Below are 9,858 nucleotides of genomic sequence, written 5' to 3'. Positions count from 1 at the left end.
AACCTAAATGTCCAATGACAGATGAATGGATAAAGAAGACGTGGTACATATAAACAATGGAATAACACTCAGCTATTAAAAAAAAAGAATGGGGCTTCCCTGGTGGCACAGTGGTTGAGAATCTGCCTGCCAATGCAGGGCACACGGGTTCGAGCCCTGGTCTGGGAGGATCCCACATGCCGCGGAGCAACTGGGACCGTGAGCCACAATTACTGAGCCTGCGCGTCTGGAGCCTGTGCTCCGCAACGGGAGAGGCCGCGATGGTGAGAGGCCTGCGCACCGCGATGAAGACTGGCCCCCGCTTGCCGCAGCTGGAGGAAGCCCTCGCACAGAAACGAAGACCCAACACAGACAAATAAATAAATTAATAAATAATAAAGGTGCTAATAAAAAAAAAAAAAAAGAATGAAATAATGTCATTTGCAGCAACATGGATGCAACTAGAGATTATCATAGTAAGTGAAATAAGTCAGAAAGAGGAAGACAAATACCACATGATATAACTTACATGTGGAATCTAAAATATGGCACAAATGAACGTATGTACGAAATAGAAACAGACTCACAGACATAGAGAACAGACTTGTGGTTGCCAAGGGGGAGGGAATGTGGGGGAGGGATGGACTGGGAGTTTGGGGTTAGTAGATGCAAACTATTACATGTAGAATGGATGGACAACAAGGTCCTACTGTGTAGCACAGGGAACTAAATATATTCACTATCCTGGGATAAACCATACTGGAAAAGAATGTAAAAAAGAATGTATGTATGTGTATAACTGAGTTACTTCGCTGTACAGCAGAAATTAACACAACATTGTAAATCAACTATACTTCAATTAAAGAAAAAAATGGTAAATACTCAAAAAAAAAAAGAAAAAGGACACGTTACAACTGATACTACAGAAATACATATGTTCATAGGAGAATACTATGAACAATTACATGCCAACATATTAGACATCCTAGAAGACATGAGTAAATTTCTGGAAACACACAACTTACATGACCTAAGCAGGAAGAAACAGAAAACCTGAACAGACCAACAATGAGTAGAGACTGAATCAGTAATCAAAACTCTCCCAAGAGAGGACCAGATGGCTTATCGGGCAAATTATACCAAACATTTAAAGAAGAATTAATGCTAATCCTTCTCAAACTCTTCCAAATAATTGAACAGGAGAAACACCTCCAAACTCATTCCATGAGACCAGCATTACCCTGATACCAAAGACAGATAAGGACACTACAGAAAAGAGAACTATAGACCAACATACCCGATGAATATAGATGCAAAAATTCTCAACAAAATATTAGCAAACTGAATTGAAGACTACATTAAAAGGATTATATACCATGGCCAAGTGGGCTTTATCCCTGAGATGCAAGGATGGTTCAACATATGCAAACCAATAAATATAATACATCACATTAATAGAATGAAAGATAAAGATAACATGATCATTTTAATAGATGCAGAAAAAGCATTTGACAAAACAAAACATCCTTTCATGATGAAAACCCTCAACAGATTTGGTATAGAAAGAACATACCTCAACATAATAAAGGCCATATACAGCAAAGACACAGCCCACATTATACTCTTCCAGGAATAAAACAAGGATGCCAGTGCCCACTCCCACCACTAGTGAGACATACTGAAGTTCTAGCTAGAAAAATTAAGCAAGGCAATGAAATAAAAGGCATTCAAATCAGAAAGGAAGAAGTAAAATTGTCATTATTTGCAGATGATATGATTTTGTATATAGAAAATCCCAAAGATTCAACCCAAAACTGTTGGAACAGATAAAAAAATTCAGTAAACTTGCAGGATATAAAATCAACATACAGAAATCAGTTGCATTTATATACACTAATTATAAAGTCTGGAAAAGAAATAAAGAAAACTATCTCATTAACAACATCATCAAAAACAATAAAATACCTAGCAATAAATTTAACCAAGGAGGTAAAAGATCTGTACAGTAAAAACTACAAGAATTTGTTGAAAGAAATTGAAGAAGGCACAAACAAATGGAAAAACATCTCATGTTCATAGATTGGAAGAATATTATTAAAATGTCCATACTACCCAAAGCCATCTATAAATTCAATGTAATCTTCATCAAAATAATAATAGCATTTTTTAAAGATGTAGGGAAAAAATTCTAAAATCCTCAAATAGCCAAAGCAATCCTGAGAAAGAAGAACAAAGCCAGAGGCATCACTCTTCCTGATTTTAAACTACACAACAAAGCTACAGTAATAAAAACAGTATGGTACTTGCATAAGAATAGGCACATAGATCAAAGGAACAGAAAGGAGACACCAGAAGCACACAGTCACATAATATTCAACAAGGGAGCCTAGAATACCAGTGGGGAAAGGATAGTCTCTTCTATAAATGATCTCGGGAAAACTGGATAAACACATGCAGAACAGTGGAATTGGACCCCTATCTTACACCACTCACAAAAGTTAACTAGAAATGGATCAAAGACTCAAACATGAGATAGGAAACCATAAAAGTTCTAGAAGAAAACCTAGGGAAGAAGTTCCTCAACATTGGTCTCAGCAATGATTTTGAATATGACACCAAAAGTGCAAACAACAAAAGCAAAATCAACAAATGGGAAGGAAGCAGTTAACAAAATGAAAAGGCAGCCTACAGAATGGGAGAAAATTTTTGCAAACCATATATTGGATAAGGGGTTAACATCCAAATATATAAATAACTCATAGAACATGACAAAAAATTTGTTTTAAAAATGGGCCAAGGAACTAAATAGACATTTTTTCCAAAGAAGACATCCAAAGAACCAACAGGTACATGAAAAGATGCCCAACATCACTAATCAGGGAAATACAAATCAAAATCACAATGAATTATCACCTCACACCTGTCAGAATGGATATCATTAAGAAGAGAAAAAGATAACAAGTGTTGGTGGGGATGCTGAGAAAACAGAAAACTTGTGCACTGTTGATGGGAATATAAATTGGTTCTTCAGCCTCTATGGGACACAACGTGGAGGTTCCTCAAAAAATTAAAAATAGATCTATTGTATGATCCAGCAATTCCACTTCTGGGTATACAGCCAAAGGAAATGAAAACAGGATATGGAGGAAATATATGCACTCCCATGTTTATTGCAGCATTATTTACTATAGCTAAGGTATGGAAACAACCTAAGTGCCCATCAACAGATGAATGGATAAAGAAGTTGTGATATATTTATACAATGGAATATTATTCTGCTATGATAAAGAAGGACATCATGCCGTTTGTAACAACATGGATGGACCTTGAGCACATTATGCTAAGTGAGATAAGTCAGACAGAGAAAGACAAGTACTATATGATATTACTTGTATGTGGAATCTATAAAAGCCAAACTCATAAAAACAGAAAGTAAAGTGGTGGTTACCAGGGGATGGGCATGGGGATAGGACAGATGCTGTTTAAGGGTACAAACTTGAAACACGCAGTAAATAAGTCCTAGAGATCTGATGCACGATGTACTGAATATACACAATATTGTATTAAAATCAAACTTGCCAAGAGATTAGAATTCAATTATTCCAACCTCTAAAAAGAAATAACTATATAACATGATAAAGGTGCTAATTATTGCTACAATGGCGATTATATTACAACCTAAAATTACCAAATTAACATGTTTTATACCTTTAATTTAAACAATGTTATACGTCAAATAAATTTCAACTGAATTTTTTTTTTAATTTTAAAAAAGAAAGAAAAAGAGAAAAATTGGATCACAATTTCTTCCCAGGAGTGGATATAAGTGTTGTGCTCCTAGAGTCTAACACTAATATAAAGAATTGTAAAAACAGTTTCATTTCAATTTATTTGTGATTACCCTAGTTTGTTTCTGTTTTGTTTTTTTTCCATCTGGACACTTAAATAGATTGCTCTCTAGCTCTAAAATTTAAAAACAATTCATCAGGATCTGTCTCAGGGTTGTTTACTTTTCACCAATTTTGCCTGATATTTGGTTGAGCCTACTTTATTTATAACTGGTCTTTCTTAAGTCAGTAAAGCTTTACGCTCTTATATATTTGATCCTTATTACTCTTCATTTTTTTTCTGACCAGGAACATTTTTTTCTAACAGAATTTCTTGAATATTAATTACGCTCTTCACTGCTTCTATTGCAGCTGTAAATCAAACTTCATCGTTTTTAGGTTTTGTGCAGGATTTTCTTATTTTTACCTGCATAGAAGTCACTCCTTTTTCATATTTCTTGTCAAATGTATATTACACGACTATGCTAGTCACCTATATATGCGTGTGTTCCTCATATATCTTCACAGAATAATTTTCCTGTGTTCTATTGAAAACCCAAAGCAGGTGGTTTATAGAATTTAAATTTGTGTGTTTTACATAATTTTTAGAAGTCTGATTTTTCTCTACGACTTGAGAAAAACAGTGTCTTTCTTTAGATCGTAGAATCTTTTCCTAAGTCCAATGTTCCCTTTCACCAGATTCCTCATCTTTCAGCGAGGAGAGCTCTATTCAGGTTGAGGGTTTCCCACAAAAACAGCCTGAGAACCCAGACTTGGTGCTCTGGTTGATGTCCACAGACTCTAATCAAATTCCTAATGTCTGGCATTCATTCTTTCAGAGTTAACATGCTGAATTAACTGTAGTTTGCTGGAGCATATCAGATCATTTGAAAGCCAGTGAAGCCCATAAAACACCCCTCTCACCTTTGCCCCAGGAGGTATTCACCAGCAATAGGCATCTAGATAATCTGAGTACAGATTCTAGAGACCGATTGCTGATGTCCAAATCCTGGCTCCACAACTTAGGAGTTTTGTTATCCAGGTAGCTTTGGAGAGCACCTTTCAAGACTACGGTGGGAGAAGTATTTCATAAGCTTTGATTTTTTTCATCTCTGAACCAGAGATGATGAGTTTTTCCCTCATAGGGTTGTTGTAAGGCTAAAATGAGTTACCATATGTAAAGCGCTTCAAATAATACCTGGTACACAGTTACTGTTACATAGCATGTGTGCTGTTTCTCAGAAATGTTTGCTTTCAAAGGGATTGTGTAGAGATTGGCAAACTCAGCATTTACACAGATCTATGCGGGATCAAGTAGGAGCTGAAACCACCAGAGCAACAGGAGTATAAAGACACTGGCCTAGTGAGCAGAAAATCTCTGTACCTACAGACAGCCCACTCTATACTGGCTGCCCAGAACCGATTCCTCTTTGCGTGTGCTCCCCCGACACCAAGTTCTAACGACTTTGTCAATCCCAGGATGAATAGTCATGCCCATTAAAATCCTCGTGTGGAAAATGTGTCCATAATGACGTAAGTATTCTCATCATCTGGCTGGCAAATGCACAACAATGAAGAAGAGAAAGGACAGCTGTGTTTTGGGAATGAGACATCTGGAAAGATCAGGGAGTGCACTGAAGAGGCCGATGAGACAGGAGATGGAGAGATGAAGGGCTGTGGGCTTAACAACGGGACAGACTTTCAATGAAATGATTATTACAGAGAACAATACCCGTGACGTTTCAAAATGACACAATAAAGAGCAAACAGGTTGCAAGAGGAAAAATGCTACGGAGGCAATGATTCCACAAAGGACATTGAAGGACAGGGCGTGGGCGCTGCCTCACCGCTCACACAAAGAGCACCTTTTGTGCAGCAGACACTTGGGAGTTCAAAGCGCCACCAGATATAATCAAGGGTGAATGCAGAGAAAGGGACTGTGCCCTGTGCATACAAAAAGATTCTGTAAGGGAATAAAAATAAGAGAGTGGTACAGACTTGTGATGAGGCAGAAGGACAAAGAAGGAAGAGAGAAAAAGGATTATGCCTAGACTTATTTGGCCACAAACAGCCCACTCCATTGTGCTCACGTTACATGATTTTACGTGGTAAAAATAACAAGGGTGATGCATCCCTTGACCATATGCAAAGCAGCCTTTTGATTCTTTGCCTGATCTTCTTCCCTCCTTGTTCCTTTATTATCAATAGTCTTCTTTTTTGTTTCCAACCTAAGCATCATACATTTTAAGAAAACTAAACAAACTACTTGAATAAAATAGAATTTGATCCATGGATACTGAAGAATTTAAGAAAATGTGGTAGATTTTTTATGTTTCTCCACTCTAACCGGATCAAGTACAGGACAAATAGTTTTTCTTGTAATTTTGTTTGAAATTGCTTCCATAATTGGAACATTTCTGGTGAAAACTCCTTTCCATCTTGATCATCTGAATAATTGTCTCAATTCACGTCCCTTTTAAAAACTGCCGTGTTTCCTCCTTGATTCAGTAAACGGCCTTGCTCTTACGAGTAGGCATGGTTTAGATAGAATCTGTTGCAATTCTCACTGTGTCCACAAGATGGCAGGCGGGGATTTAGACTAAGTTTAAGAGTGCTAGTGAAAGACTTTTTCATAGATCTTTTTTTCTGATTCAGATCACTTCTTATTCAATCGATTAACAAATCTTTTTGCTTTTTTCCCCAAATTTACTGAGGTATAATTGAAACATTAAAAGTTTTATATAAGGTGTACAATATGATGATTTGATATATATACATAGTGAAATAATTACCACCACCAAGCTGATTAACACATTCATCACTTCACATAGTTACCTTTCTTTTTGTGGTGAGAACACTTAGATCCACCTCCTTAGAAATTTCAGGTATATAATATTGTTAACTATAGTCTGGGGACCTAATGTACAGCAGTAACCATGCTGTACATTAGACCCCCAGAATTTATTCATTTTATAACCATATCCCATTTGACCATCTCCCCATTTTCCCCATCCTCCAGTTGGCAACCACCATTCTACTCTCTGCTTCTATGAGTTCGACTTTTCAATAAATCTTTTTTGAATGCATATTATGTGCCAAGGATTATACTAGATTTGGGGTGGTGGGGAATACCATCCAGTTTTAAAGATTACCTTTATTTACCATATGACTTAGAAAAAAACACCAGGTACTTTGTTTCCTGGAGAAAAGACAAGAACTTTTGGACAGTACATTAATATAATTATATGCTGCACAGGAAGCCGCAACTAAAACGTATGCAAGAAAAGTAGCACATAAAGCAATAATCAAGAGAGAAGACTGGGTGTGTCTGACAATCTTTTAAAATCCTACCAGGATTACCACAAAAAATCTGAAGATTGACTCCAAAATTCCAACCTTTTTTGTTTCTAAAAGTATTTCCTTTGGAATTTAATTTGCTTACAATAATAAAATTGTAAGATATTTTTTTCCAGAGACCAGTTAACTGAGTAAAGTTTGAATTATCAATGCTAAGAAATAAACCTTCACTATATTATGAAAGTCAATAAATAGAGCTATATTTTAAAATAAAGGGAATTTGAGAGGTCCAGAGATGCCAGGGAAAATGTTCCCTTTCCAGATCTTGAAATTTAAATCTGATAAATTTTCTTTCTACTATACTGATATTAGGCAATCTTAATTTAAGCAAAATTAGAATCACTGTAAAATGACATATAGTCTAGTTTATTTTAGATATTCATATGTTTATTTTCTTAGGGTTCCCTACAATTTAACATAATTATTAAAGGTAAAATCATAAAAGGTAAATTTAAAAATTAGTATTCAGTATTAGAGAATACTAAAATTACATGGTTACAAAATGCCAGATGGTGTCATGGATTTAATCCCCGAACAGAAAAAAAGGGCATTAGTGGAAAAAATTGGTGATATCTGAATAAAGTCTGTAGTTTAGTTAGTAGCATAATAGTATCAGTGTTAATTTCTTGGTTTTGACAAACGAACCAAGGATATATGACATGTTATTAGAGCAGAGGAGCTGGGTGGTGCTATACAGGAATGCTCCATATTTGCAACTTTGCTGTGAATCTAAAATCATCCCCCGAAAAAAGTTTAAAAAAATATATTAGTCTAGTTAACAAGCACTATTGCTCATCCACCATACACCAGGTAATGAGCTAGATGCTGGTGAGTTCACAGTCTAGAAGCGATGTTGATATTAATGTTAAATCATAATCACAAAATATCTTCACCAATGTACTTTACCAGCAAGTACATTCTTGCTTTTTTTTTTTTGGAAGAATTAAAAATCACAGAGAAATTAATATGGGTAAAAGAGGAAAGAGAAATAGTGTTGTAAGAGGTCAAATAGAGAAACAAAAGGGATCATGGCAGAAGCAAGGAACAAGTGGGTGGATGGAGTACATAGCCTGGTGTGGTGGTGGACATCCTCTCCATCACTGTTTCCTTTTAGACTTGTTCCTGATTAAAATATGCATTTTTAAAATAGCTGCAAAACAAACACGACTTAAATAGTGCAATTCCCATGGATAATTTCATGTGCGATCTTGTTTTATGTCCTACCATTTTGGCTTGTGTGAGGCATGTTTTACCCCATCCTCCTAATAGCATGTGTTATAGATAGTGCGGGTGGGGAGAGGAAATAGAAGAAAACAAGCAAACAAAAAAATAAGTTGTGGAAGAGATGGAGAAAATAGAAGAAAAATATAAGGTAGGAAAACAGAAAAAGGAAAGTCATCCGGCTTCACCCAAAAACTCACTTCCCAAATAATCAAGTTAAAATGCTGGTATAAACTGAGCCAACCCTCTTCATGCTTCAGCTGTCACCATTAGCTACCAACAGATCGCCCAGGGGATTAACTTTACACAGAAGGGATTTAATAGCTTTCTGAGAAGGTGGGCTCTCAAATTCCAAGAAAGTTACATTTTCATCCTTCTTTTACCAGTCAAGGATAATTTGGCCTCCTCTTAACTCTTTTCAAAAATTGAACAAATAGTTTTTGCTTAATATATCACAGTCGATCAACAGTGATGTGTACGGTATTTAGTACCAGAGGACATGGGGTATGATACAGATGAAGTTTATGATCTTAACATTTAAGTTGACTAGCCATCTAGAATTTCACAGTAAGTAACTATTTTACTGGAAATCATTTTTCACGTCAAAAACTCAAGGTTCATGAAGTGGAAAACATGCACAGAAAGGTAACCACAATGATCAGAGGAGAAAGTTCTGGAACATGTAGGTCTATAAGGATGGGGCTGGACTGTAACAGAAAAATGAATAATACAGTCACTAACACGGATTAGCCGACTCACTCACCTAATTCTATAATGTTAACATACCCTTCAAACCTGAGTGAGGATGAGTCAGGAAACATGGAAGTATTGCTTCTTTCAGCTGGGTAACTTAGGAGGTGACAGCAATTAGAAATTGGTAGAGATTAATTCAAAACTGGTTTGAGAAAAAAGAATTTTGGCTAAAATATCCAAAGTGATCACCTCTGTGTGTGCCCAGCGTTCCTTTTCTAGGAATTGATCTCTCCACAGCCTGGGTAGTTGCTGCAGGAGCTGTCAGGTTACAACAGGTCACCTGCCCGCTAGCCAATGAGTCTCCTTCCTTGGAAATTTGGACATGAATCAAGAGAACTGAGACAGTCTTTCCTTGTGTCTACACATAAGGCATGGGAGTTGTTGCTGGATGACTGTGTCCCATCATGTAAGTTAAGAGCAAACAATAAACCTACACGGAGTGAGGAATAGAGAGAAAAGTCAGAGTCCTGACAGGGGTTCAGATCCCTGAATCCTGCCTTTCCTGAAGCCCAGAAGCATTCCTGTCTTTGGGTTCCATGCTACACTGAGTGTCCTTATAAAGAAATTTCTGGCTGAAATTCATTTTAGTTGGTTTCTCTTCTTTTCAACCAAAATAATTCCACCTAACACAAACGCTATAAACTATTCTCTTTTTCTCTCTCTCTGATCTTTCCCTTTCTCTTATATCTTCAATTTCTGCGTGTAACCAACATGTATAGCA

This window comes from Eschrichtius robustus, chromosome 17 (assembly GCF_028021215.1).
Source record: "Eschrichtius robustus isolate mEscRob2 chromosome 17, mEscRob2.pri, whole genome shotgun sequence".
In the NCBI taxonomy this organism is placed as follows: Eukaryota; Metazoa; Chordata; class Mammalia; order Artiodactyla; family Eschrichtiidae; genus Eschrichtius; species Eschrichtius robustus.
The sequence above is the reverse complement of the archived record's forward strand: the minus strand, read 5'-3'. Positions refer to the sequence as shown.